The sequence below is a fragment of the Leptinotarsa decemlineata genome, unplaced genomic scaffold, assembly GCF_025532065.1.
Source record: "Leptinotarsa decemlineata unplaced genomic scaffold, Ldec_3_MD MMD2_P_RNA_scaffold_9, whole genome shotgun sequence".
Lineage (NCBI taxonomy): Eukaryota > Metazoa > Arthropoda > Insecta > Coleoptera > Chrysomelidae > Leptinotarsa > Leptinotarsa decemlineata.
In genome coordinates, this window is record NW_027412536.1 from 1733907 (window position 1) to 1747849 (window position 13943).

The window sequence follows — 13943 nt, forward strand, 5'->3', positions numbered from 1 at the left end:
GAGAGTCTTGGATATAAAAAATGTTCATTATTATCAGTTATCTTTTGTGTTTCCTTACTATTACTCTTAGAAACTCCGTCGTCAAAAGTACAGTTTTGCAACAATTCATCGTATAGTGTAATATTGTTCCGAGGGGATATTTCCTCAGCAGATGCTTCTGGCTGAATTGCAATAATTGAAGATTGAATTTGCCTTACTTGACAGTCTTAAAATATGTCATTTATATGATTCACTAATCCTTTTCCTACATGAAATACACATGATTTGTTCATTTAATAACCATCTTTTCCGAAATTTGATCTCCTTAATACGTAGTTACAATTGAAGACACACTTTCTATCAATTCCTCTACTATGTATTTCTTTGAATAAGGATAGGTTTCCTTCGTATTTGGCATAATTTAGTTCTTTTCGGTTTGTTAAACCATATGGTTGTGTAATTATTTGTTTTGTTTGTTGGATGAGTCGGCTGGCCGGCTTTGCAATTACCTTTGCAAATATTAACAAAACACTTATATAAGTATCAAACCCTTTCCGAAAACGAACCTTATTCAAGTCGAAATCTTTCAGAGTTACCAAACAGACATATCTTCCCTTCCAACATTCTCCACAAATTTACCAAAAGCAAAATCTAGAGCCACGTGATCGAGATAGGTGTGATGGAGAATGAGTTTGTCTTGCTTGAATGAATTTTTTTTATCGATATCCTACTGTGTGTTTACATGACATCGGTATCTTTATGCCTACATATTGGAAGATATTCTGAATAAAGTTGGTTCGAAACTTATGTAAGTATTTAAATAAAACACATGCTATTTATCAATATGTCGTCTACGAGCTAAGTAATAACGAGGCTGTACCTTTCAACGTGTGATTTCTAGAACAATAAATGAAATCAGGAAGTTATGTATAATTATTTACTTATTGAGTGTGGAAACGTTTCATGAAATATTATAAATCATGAATATTTTCATTTCATTTTTGTTTAACCTAATTTCAGTAGGTGGGGACATTATGAATATAGAAAAAAACTAAGAATATTCTTTTACAAATTTATTGTAGAATACAACAGATAAATTTTTCGTAATGATGCACTAGTTTTGGTGTCATCTTCAAAGTCATTATGATTTTGGCTTCATATTGCTGAATTTTAATTTTTTGTATTCTTATATCTTCCGAATGTTTCCTCAACATACTTTCAATATCATTCATGTCAGAAAGTTAGGGCTGGAAGCGTCCAGGTTCAATTCATTCAGGTATCAGACGTAAATCCCATCGTAACAGAATATTCCTCAAAAATGATCCAAACAAAGAGGTTTCTCTTGATTTGATATTAGCATATCCCACCATTGAGCATGATATATGGGTAATTCTTTTTAAACCAAACATATTTCTCGAAACCCATCACATATACTATATCGTATTCGGCCAAAATAGTCTTTGAAATATCTACAATGTCCTAATATGGTATATTTCCCTTCGAATATCGTAAGCCGTGTATATTTTTTTTCAAATAGAACTTGTTTCATTCAATTGATGAATGAGATATGAAACTTTCTATGTTTTTATACCACTTGTATTTGTAAGTAACGTAACTGCGGTTTCGTCCTATAAGGACATTTTCAAACAGATACAACGAAAGAGTTTATTGTATTCATTTGCTAATTTCAAGCTTCATTTCATTCTTCATTCTGCAAGTATTCGGACAAGCACGTCCAGTGTATTTATTCGTTCCACACTTTTAAGAGCTTTGTACCAGGACCCCTTTTGGATAGGTAGATAGATAAATATCCTTTATTGTCTAAGAATAAATTATTCCCATTTACAAAGTGCGATGAAAAATATAAATATAAATATATGCATTCCATTTAAAACGAGCCACCCTGAATAACTTTTGGTACAATGATTTGCAGGAAGAATAAAAAAACACATCAACCATAGTATACAGGGGGACACATTTTGACATATTCACATATGATGTTTTTTTCCCTGTCGTACCCCCAGAGCATGTCACCAATTTTTTTTTAAATGAATCACCCTATATTGTTTCGCATTAGCAGATGCTACATGATGAGCATATTTTAACAGAGTATAAAACAAATGGTCTGAAGCTTATGGTTCGGGAGCAGGTCGGTTCAACGTGGGTGCTTTGTTCACTCACTCGAATTGACTGCCGTGTTGGTCGGTGGTTCAAGCCCCAGGCTGAACGATCGATTTTCACTTGCCATCGTCCAACCCGTGTTATGAATAACACGTTGAAAGGTAAGACCTCGTTAATTCCTAACTCGCACAAGTTTCCCACACAGCACCAGATATTCATGGAATATTCCCTTTATATCATAAAACGAACGTATGTATTCCAAATATTCATAGAATGTTTGGACCCATCAACACAACATCGAGTGGTCCCAAGCTGAGATCTTGCACAGAGAGGAACATTGGTTCAGGAGAAAATTTAAGGAAGCCGCATACATGTTGTCCAACAACGTATTCAGTCAGGCCAGCGTAGATATACGAAACATATGGAAACCCATCATCAAACGAGAAATGACCAACTCCCGCCAAATCGGTCATCTCTCACGGAATCAGTGAAGCGGAAAATGGAAAGTAGAGAAAGTGAAAGTATTTCAACGACCTATAAAATAGTCATCTCTCGGAGGAATCAGTCCAGTCATCACCCGAAGACGATTGTAGATACCAACAATCGAAACGTCGTGAACTAACGTGACTTGGAATCTCTACACTTTTTTATTTTTATTATTTTCTTTTTGCATTCCTTTAATTTTTATTTATTCAATTATTATATTTTTACTTGTAGGTTATTTTACTATCATTTCATTTCAGGTTTATTGTTGCTTAATATAATTGTTATTTTCAACTATTCTTTTTTAATTATTCTTTTTTACTTGTTTCAGGGATTTCAAATCATTTTATATAATAGACAATGGAAGTCCGAACTAGTGAAATTCATAGAATGTTCTTGGAATATATACATGCCTTTAGAATATTCATAGAATATGCTTGAATGAATATGGCAGGATTATTCCGGAACGAATGTGCATAGAATGTCTATAAATGGATTATTCTCCCGTGAATATTCTAAGAATATTGTCGATCGAATACACCATATGGTATATTTCTGGAATTTATCCCCAGGGTATATTTCGAAAAATTCTATACGGTGCATTACTGTAATTTTGAATTATCTTATGATAACATATTCAAATAATTCAATATCATTAAAAACAAAAATATTTGAAGATTTTAATCGATTGCATAACCTAATGTATATAACCCTAATAGCGTTAATCAGTTTTTGAACTCAACGCAAAGATTCTGATGAATTGCTCCAATTGCATCAATAAATCGGTTTATTCTCAATCCTATTTGTCTTTTTGTATTTCAAATTATTCAACTACTAAGCGACAAATCCTGGCAACAGAGAAATGGAGAAGTGAAGTATTGGAGTAAACGTTTCTCAATTGAAGTGTAGCGCGCGACAGTCGAAGCTCTGTGAAAGTGGCTGCCCCTTAACGCTTGACAGCTTTCGTTTGAAATCAACAATTGGTTCAACATAGCGGTTAGCATTGGTGTTATTATCAAAGTATGATTTTCTTATGTTTAGTGTACCGTTTATAGTTTGAGGCTGTCCAATTTGCAATACAGCGAATAGTTTGCTTTTGCATCTTCAAACAGTAGAGTTACATATTCAGTCTTTGAGAAAGTAAGTAAAAGGCAATAGTATCGATGACGAAGTCATGGTGCTTAACCTACAATACCTCATTTTAGGCCCGAGGAGAGTTGATGTGTGGGATTTGTAGGTTTGATTAAGTACAAGAATGATTTCTGTTGTGTATCTTCAGTAGAAAAAAGAAAGTGAATGACACATTCCTTTGTATCATTTGTTTTCATAATTTTTATCATTATTTTCCAAGATAGTATATATATGCCCAAAAGGAAAAGGAGTGGTACCTGGCCAAGAAACTGAAAACGTAATGAGTACTTTTCAACAACGGGATTGCAAGTTGCTCTCCAGGTCATAAAAAGTTGTAAATGTTCGTGAGGAACCTATGAGAAAAATATCTATTTGATTTTTATTCCAATTTTGTTTTACTACTTTCACATAGTGATAATGCGTTCCAGGTATCAATAATAAAAAACTGGCTGATGCATTGTTGGACTAAAATCAGGAAAACTCTTCTGGTGAGCAAACTTCAAGTGAAATTCATTGAAGAACCCATCATACCACTCATTTAGTTTTTGAAGTGAGAAACCTATATCTCGCTCGTCTCTTCATGTAATACATTTTTCCTTTTTCAATGAAATTATATATTTATTATGTTTCAATTAGTGCTGAAGAATTCACAGAATTGTTATTTAAGTATACATTTTTTTGAGAGTAGGAACATCCAAATTTAAATACATTTCTAATATTTGTAACATGAAAATATTCAGGAATATTTTATTCGGTGGATAAATATCTCGAATTAGATTTTTTATTTCCAATATTGATAGTGTTTCTAGTTGAATATTTCAGTGTGTATTGTTTTTGAAATATATTTGTTTATGAATATTATGTGTCTTATTACTTGTGTGGATCTCGCATGCCTAATAGTATTTACTCATCACATTCTTGGAATATTCCAAATATTCCTAGAATATTCATAAAATACACACATCGGAAAAGTCTAAGGATATTTTTAAAAATGGCAATATTTTTTTTTAGATCGCTTTAGGGGAAAAAAAGTTGACGGGTGATTATTAAACGAATGTAACTTACAACAAAATTTATTAAATGGTCAAAAATACTGAGTGCGCATATAAGCAAAACTAAAAAAAAAATATGGCTCCTCTTTGGCACCCCGAAAAAAAATCATAATACAAAAAAAATGGAATCAGTACAAAGTATGGCCTCCACGCTGGTTTATTACGGCCCTACATCTATCGTGCATCGACAAAATGAGATTGTCAATGTCTTGTTGAGGTACATTTGCCCATTCAGCGATTAAAAGCTCTCTCAATTGAAACGTTGTGTCAATGTTCCCCATATGCGGAGTAATTCTTCGTTGAAGCATGTCCCACACATGCTCGATGGGATTCAGGTCCGGTGATTGTGCTGGCCATGGCAATACATCAACTCCTTCGTTGGTGAGCCAGCCAGTCACTAGACGCGCGACATGTGGACGAGCATTATCGTGCATTAGGTGGAAGTTTTCACCAACAGCACCAGCAAACGGACGGACGATAGGTAGAAGAATAGTGTCGAGGTACTGTCGAGCTGTGAGAGAGCGATTTGAAAAACCGAGATCGGTTCTGCCGCCGATCATAATTTCGCCCCATAGCATTACTGTACCACCTCTGTATGTGTGGACTTCCTGGACGTGTCTCAAACGTTCATTATTTCCAGGTCGTCTCCACAGTCTTACTCGACGAGAATCTAGATGAAATCCAAATCTGCATTCGTTTGTAAACAAAACTGTGGCCCAATCATTTGCATCCCAGTTTTGATGTTCTTGACACCACTCTGATCTTCTACCGCGATTGCCTCTCGACAAAGGTGGACATCTAAGTGGCCTTCTGTTGTGGAGATCTGCTTCATGCAGTCGATTTCTGACAGTATCACGACCAATGGCTATCTGGTGCGTCTGCTGCAACACGTTAACCAACTCAGGTGCTGTGATTGTCGGTTGTCTTCTTGCGGTTAAGACCAAAAGTCGGTCTTGAAATGCAGTTGTAGCGCGTCCTCGACCTGGATGTTGCTCGGCTGGACTGCCAGTTTCACAGAAACGCCGCCACAATCGACTGATAACACTTTGGGAGACCCCCAAACGAAGAGCTACATCATTTTGTCGCATGCCACCTTGAAGAAGCCCTACAGTTCTATTCATCTCAGACAATGGTAAGTGATGGCGTTTTATGTTAAAGCACAATATTTCCAGTTCAATTGCTGAGCAAGAACTGCATAGAATGTACAAACTCGACACTTTCAGATTATTCATTTTAGCCGAAAACCTACAGTTTGTAAAAAACTTGATAAAAGATTAGTTACCGTTTTTGCAGGCTTTGTTCAACCCATAGAAATCTACAGGGTGGTCGAGTGTACCAATTTAATCGAAATTAAACGACCTCATGCATTTATTTTTATGATATTTAGTATGTTATAAAAATATCCCTAGGCTTTTCCGATGTGTGTATATTTGACGAATATTCTATGCTGATTTCCCATTTTATTTATATTTCTACAATAAACTATGAATATCCCGAATATTTTATGAATATTCCTCGGGTTCTATTCCTGGAATATTCTTAATAGAATTTACCTTGAATATTCTAAGAATATATATCAAAGGTTCGCTAGGAGCACTTCCAGGGAATATTCTGCAGAAGATATATCCATGGCATATTCATAGCATAATACAATATCCTTGAATATATATTCATGAAATATTCCTGGAATATCTATTGCTATGTAGGTTCGACTTCTGAGGGTTTTCGTTCGTAGAGGTGCGATAGCTGGTTAACGGAAAAACAGATTTTTTTTAGCTACAAATTATTTGAGTTGAAAACGAGCCACCCTGAATAATTTTTGGAACAACGATTTTCAGGAAAAAATACACTTCAACAATAATATCCAGGGGAACACATTTTGACATATTCACATTCGATTTAACTTTCCCTATGGCACCCCCAGATCAAATCACATTTTTTTAAAAATGGATCAATTGTTTTGCATTATCAGATGTTCCATGATGAACATATTTCAACAAAGTAGAATACATTCTGGTCTGGAGCTTACTAGTTTGGAAGCTATAGGATATTCACGTTAAGAATGACGTCATTTTTGGTAATTTTGGTAACAACTTTGAAATTCCCAATGAAATGCGTTCAACAGCAATGAAACTAGTAAAATTTCATTTTGTAAGTTGCTCAACTGATAGTAAAATTTCAGACGTTGCCGAATCGAAAAAAACTCGAAACCTATCAGTCTTTTTTTTCTTTTCAGAAATAATCATTTCTTTTGATGAGACCTGCGTATATTCAATATGCCTAAAGTATTGTCGAAACAGTCAAAACAAAGTTGTATTTCAACTGAGTAAATTGATAGTAAGTAAGGTTAATAGCAATAAAACAAATCCACAGTACAAAAAAATGTGGAAGTTCAAAATAGTGCACATGTTGGTAACGCCGTAACTTGTCATTTTGTGGCATCATTCTCTTCTTAACGTGAATATCCTCTAAAGACTTTTTGAATTGAAAACGAGCCACCCTAAATGAACTCCTGTACAATCTGTTACCTAGGTTTCATAGGTGTTTTTGTGAAGTATGCTTCAAAAAAGTCTTATTTTTGCCGAGTAAAGTTTGAATTCGATATTCTCTATATTTTGTTTTTGTCTCATTCTACAATAACGATTATCCACCAGTTGAAGTAACAATCGGTGTTTCTATTTTTGTGAATTCTTGAGTGGCAGTGGTTTATACGCTTCGAAAAAGGATTGAAATAGTGAGTTTGTACTACCAGAATGGATATAGTGCTAGAGCTGCTGCCCGTATGTTCGATAACAATCATCCAGGAAGAAAATGTATGACACAAATACGTTTCGGAATCATTTAACAAACTTATGGAAACTGGATGTGTTAACAATAAAAAGCATAACCGTTCAGGAGATGTCAACGATGAAGCTATTTGTACTGCAGTTTTAGAGCACGTTGCAATAGACGTATCGAGTTTTGTGAAAGTCTCACTGAACGGATCAACTTGCATAAGAATTTCTTGTATAAAAATTGTTTTTCGGATGAATGTACGTTTAGTTTGAATCCAGAGGTGAATCAGCAAAATTGCGGATACTGGAGTGATACGAATCCTCATTTATACCGTCAAGTTCATATCCAACGACCTCAAAAACTGAATGTTTGGGCAGGAATTTTAGGAGACCACATCATAGGACCTTTTTTTATCGATGAAAATTTGACCAGTTATGAATATTTGGATATGTAGGAAAATCGAATGATACCGTGCGTCTACAGGCAATTGAGGAAGATATAAATTTATTCGAAGAGGAAATAGTTTTTCAGCAGGATGGTGCAGCTCCTCATTATGCAGCTCCAGTGCGACAATTTTTGGATAATCATTTTCGTGGTCGCTGGATTGGTAGAAGAGGTCCTACAGAATGGCCACCAAGATTTCCGGACCTCACTCCTGTAGATTTCTTTTTAAGGGGTCATTTGAAGTCTGAAGTATATGGGATAGAATCAATAACATTAAAAGATTTGAGAGAGAATATCTTGAGGCATTGAGAGCGGCAATGGAAGCACTTTTGTAACATTGTATGGAAGTTGGTGAAAACGTTTTTTTTTCTTCTCATTGTCCAGTCGTCAGATTTTGATTCAAGAATTGATAAAAAATCTCTTTTACTGATTTATTGCTTCCATATTTGTCATATTTCAAAATGTGGCCTCCAGTATAATCGTTGACATGTTTTTTAATTTTTCCTGCAAATAATCGTTTTAAAAGTTATTCAGGGTGGCTCGTTTTCAACTCAACTCAAATATTTTGTAGCTGCCGAACCATAGGATACAGACCATATGTTTTTTACTTTGTTGAAATCTGCTCATCATGGAGCATCTGATAATGCGAAACAATATAGGGTGATCCATTTGAAAAAATTGGTGCTATGCTCTGGGGGTGCAATAGGATAAGTAACAGCAAATGTGAATATGTCAAAATGTGTCCTCTTGTGTACTATTGTTGACGTGTTTTTAATTTTTTTCTGAAAATCATTGTACCCAAAGGTATTCAGGGTGGCTCGTTTTAAATGGAATGCACTGTATATAAAAATATAAATAACTAAAACAGTTAGTGAAGAATATGTTAAACATATTTGTCAAAGAAACAAACCTAGCATGTTCACTATAAATGGCCATTGTATCACAATTTAATCAACACATACACATATTAGCGTGAAATTAAAGCAAGAACATAAGTGTGATAAAAATAATGAAGCTAAGCTTGACAGAACACTGAGAATATTTACAATTCATCATCATGATATTCCTGCAGGCTATAACAAGCTTTCATGAGCAATATACTTTCGACCGACTCCCTGAAACGTCTCTGCTCTGTTATACCCGTGGTAAATGGTTGAACAAATTTTTTCCTTCGTACATGATAGAGTGTTTTGTTAGTCAATCTGGGTATGGGTAGATGGATATTAATACTGTTCTGTCTTGTGTTGTGAATTCTATGCAATCCCCAAAATGCAATTGCATACCTTAGACGATTCCGACAGCAAATGATCCTGAAGCCAATTTTTTGCATAAAGATGTGATATGTAACCTAAAATTCAACTTCTTGTCAATATGCAGACCAAGAAATCTAGTGCAAAGCGTTTGTATCTTCCTACCATCTAATAGCAAGTTGTCATAGCCAAATTTGAAGTTTACAATTTTGGTCTTGTCTACGTTGAAGTAAATAAGAAGAATCACACCACTGTTTGACCTTTTCTAAATCTAATGATATTATTTGTTTCAAGTTGTTAGTATTTTTTCATGCCATAACAATGTGGTATCATCGGCAAAAATTGTGAATGGTCCTTCAATATCGACTGTAGCAAGATCGTTGAAGTATAATAGGAATAAAATAGGCCTTAGAACAGATCCCTGAGGCATTTCGCAATCTATAGCCGAAATGTCAGAATACAGATTATTGACTTTCGTCAGCTGACATCTGCCTTTTAGGTACTATTAAAACAATTCAAGACATGTCCCTCTTATGCCATGACAGTACAGTTTTTATTAAGTATATCATTATCGACACAATCGAAAGCTTTCGAAAAATTACAGAAAACTGCCGAAATTACTTCCGCTTCATTCAGATTCATGTATATATTTTCCAAAAATGAGAAGATTGCATCATTAGTGTTTTTAGAGCTCTTGAAACCAAATTGACATTCATTCAATACTTTTCCATTTGATGAAAATTTCAATATTTTCTTCACTAGTTTTTCCATTAATTTAGAAATAGTTGATAATGATAGGTCTGAAGTTCGAGGGTTGGTGACATCTCCACCTTTATAGAGAGGTAAAACAACTAATGTCTTCAACCCTGAGGAAAATACTCTTGTCTCAAAAGATTTGTTGATTACATCAGTTAGTATGAATAACGCTGCTAATGGTAAGTTCTCAAGGAGTCTTCTATTTATACCATCCATCCCAGCGGACTTATCTTTTTTATTTTATCAGGAGTTTGTTTTATCTCATGTCATTAGTTCGTACCTCCATTGTCTAATATGACATGAATTGATTTGAAATCCCTGAAAGAATCTGTAAAAAATGAAAAAAGATAGCTGGAAAAAATAACAATTATGTCAAGTGAAAACAACCAAGAAATAAAAAAAAAAAATAAAAATTGAACTATTAACACGAGACGAAAATTAAAAAATTTATAACGAAAAATGAAAATTAAAAATCAAAAGATTTCAAACCAAGTAACTTCACGACGTTTCGATCGTTAGTATCCACAATCACCTTCGGGTGATAACTGGACTTATTAATTCAGATATCTGACTATTTATAGGTCATTCCAGTGTTTTCACTTATCCCCTCTTCCCTCTCTCCGCTTCATTGGTTTTAGCGGAAGATTATCGTTTGTCGGGAGTTGGTCGTGTTCCGCTTGATAAGAGGTTTCCATATCTTGCGTATCTCTACGCTACCTTAGCTAAATGTGTTGTTGACCAACATGCATGCGGCTTCTTTGAATTTTCTCCTAGACCAGCGTTCCTCCTTGTGGATAATTTCAGCATGAGCCCACTTGATGTTATGTTGATAAGTCCAAACATGCTCTGCTAATACTGATTTGCTGGTTTCTCCTCGCTGCATGTGATTCTTGTGCTCAGCAATGCGAACTTTCAATGGCCTCTTAGTTTCACCAATATAGGATTTTCCGCACTCACAGGGTATCCGGTAAATGCAATTCTTGGAATCGCAGTCCGCGTTTGGGGGCCTGGTTTTCGTGAGGCTGCAACGAATAGTGTTCCCAGATCTGAAACAGGTTCTGATGTTATACTTGGACCCAATCCTTCTTATCCTTTCCGACAATCCTCTGATGTAGGGAAGTACAAGTACTGGTTGTGGCGGCTTCTTTTTCTTGTGAAGCTCTTGCTGTCTTCTAGCTAAGGCCTGTAACTATTCCGTTGAAGGTCATTTTTGATGATGCCTAGTTCCTTTCCGAGATCTTCCTTTGTATTACAGAGCCCGAAAGCACGGCCTAGTAGAGTCTTGATGATTCCTTTCTTAGTCGATTGATGGTGGTTGGATTCATGGTTCAGATACTGTCCTATGTGAGTGGATTTTCGATATACAGATATTTCCCGTTTAGTGTCGTTCCTCTTCACCAATATGTCTAAGAATGGCAATTTGTTGTGGACTTCCTTCTCCATTCTGAAATTGATGGAAGGACTCATGTTGTTGATGTGCTTCAGGAAGGTGTCCATTTCTACATTTCCACGGTTCCATATTATGAAGGTGTTGTCCACGTATCTCAACCAGACTCGGAGCTTCTTGTGGGCTTCTTTAATGGCCAGAGTTTCAAACCACTCCATATATATTGATATAACACACAAAAACAACAATGTGTAGAGATATTCACAACATCACATATAAATTCGGATACAGAAGTACAGCGAGGTCACCCTGTACATGTATTGAAATCCACAAACTTGACATGAAACAAATACAAAAGAGTGGAAAATTCAAATTTCAAGATTTGTGTACCAAATTTCATTAATTTTCAAAAAACAAACAACCGATATAGGTTGTAAATAAATGTCAGATGAAAGCAAAATGATATCAAGATGTAAAATTGGAAAAAACATAATAAATTTATTGTTAATATTATGGAATGATGAAAAATTCGCATATTATTGTTGTAAACCATTTTCTTAGATACGGATATCAAGTGATGCTTTTGAAGAATATTTATATTACATGTGTAAGGTTAACCATTTCTGTACATAATTGTTGAAGTAAAGATGTATTTGAATTCAGAAACAAATATGAAAATCATAGAATAGATAGTTTTTGTGATATTGAAGTTGAAAATTTGTAGTTATGAAAATTGAGAGTTGGTAACTAAGAAACGTAAGAGATTTTCAATTTTTGTATCAACAACGGGATTCTTCTCAAGGCGACGAAGGTGAACGCCACGAAAATTTTGGTCTTCAGAAATTGAATAATATTATAATGGAAAAGTTAGAAATTGAAAAATATTGCATTGTATACTAATAATTAAAAGCAAATATTTTATTTATTTATTTATTCATGTATTCATCTATTTCATACCCAATTATAGAATAGGGAGTAACAGTGGCATTTACAAATATGTACTTACATAATATAATTTGTGAATCTATATTAAAAAAAATAAATAAAAATAGAACTGTCAGTTAGCTAAGAAATGTCTTTTGATTTGTATAATCTGGCAGTTGAATATATCTAGGACATGACTAACAGAATTAGAGGTATCACACATTGTATAAATTATAGATTTTTTCATTATATTCGTACGTGGAGTGTCTAGAAACACAGTCTAGAAACCCAAAAATTCAACATATGTAACAGTTGATTTAAATTCAGGGCGAGACGTTCGCAATCATTAGAGCATGTTATATTGTGATAGAGTTTCAAGTCATCTGCGTATAAAAGGAAATTGACATCAATCTCAGCTCCGATATCATTAATGAACATATTGAATAGTAGGGGTCCTAGATTTGATCCTTGTGGTACACCAGATGTGGCTATATATTCGATAGACTTGAGGCCATTGAGTTGGACGTACTGCTTAGGGATGTAAAAATACGATTTGGAGAGGGTAATTAATTCATTGGATAACCCAAAAGTCGAAAACTTGTTGAGCAGGATAATATGGTCAAGTCTGTCGAACGCTTTAGAAAAATAAGTGTAGATGACATCAGTCTAAGACTGACAATCAATACCCTGTGCAATACATTGAGTGATTGTTACAAGATTCGTGGTGGTTGAACGTCCTTTCATGAAACCATGTTGATTGGGGCTAATAATGTTGCTGACATGACAATGGATTGTCTTCTCAAGAAGCATCTCAAACACTTTACAAAAGTTGCATATAATAGAGATTGGTCTGTAATTTTGTATCTCACTTTCATCTCCTTTTTTGAAAATTGGGCAGACTTTCGGCATTTTCCATATTGACTATACAGTTGATGTTTTCAGGCATATATTAATTAGAGTTGTTAGTGGTTCAGCCAGAGCTGAGGCACAATCTTATATGATGAATACTGGAATATGATCAGGTCCCGCAGTAAATTCAGGCTTACATTTTTTTTGGCATGATAAACATCTTCAATACCAAAGTTTTTGATTGCTAAGCTGGGAATATCACTACTGGTGTTCGCAAATATAGTGAAAACCAACCTGATAAACGAGATCCAGTGCAAGTTCCAGTTCTTAGGGTTAGAAAACTCACACCACACAAAATCATTGGAGGAAAACCAGGTATTTACCTATTACACTTCAAGTATAAAATATATGCATATTTAAAAGAAATTGTCCAAGAACAAAGAATGGGACAATTGAATCGAATTTTTAATCCAGAAATTTCGATTCCAAAACAAACAAATCACAGTGACCCTGAATTATTTAATGACATTTCACAGACAAATAGTGCGTTCCGATATTCACAATAATTAGTTCGGTATAGGCTTAGAACATTTTTAGAATCGGTTAATTTTCTCTTTTGATAATTTATATATATTTTAAATTCAACATTTTTACATTCCTTATTGGAATTGTTCTACAAGTTCTTAATTATTCAGTTGTGTCTTTTCAAATTTATTCATAGGAACACCTGCTAATAAGATCAATTTGGGTAGGTAATCGTTGTGTTTGTGCCTGAATCCACCTGAGGTGTTG

The 13943-nt window shown here is 34.6% G+C and overlaps 1 long non-coding RNA gene across 1 annotated transcript; it reads right to left on the bottom strand.

Moving 5' to 3' along the window:
• Nucleotides 1-9766: 9766 nt before the first annotated feature.
• Nucleotides 9767-13672, bottom strand: LOC141480439 (uncharacterized). Its single transcript, XR_012464342.1, has 2 exons — nucleotides 13446-13672; nucleotides 9767-10319 (listed from the first exon to the last, which is right to left on the bottom strand). It is a non-coding gene; the product is annotated as an uncharacterized lncRNA (long non-coding RNA).
• Nucleotides 13673-13943: the final 271 nt, after the last annotated feature.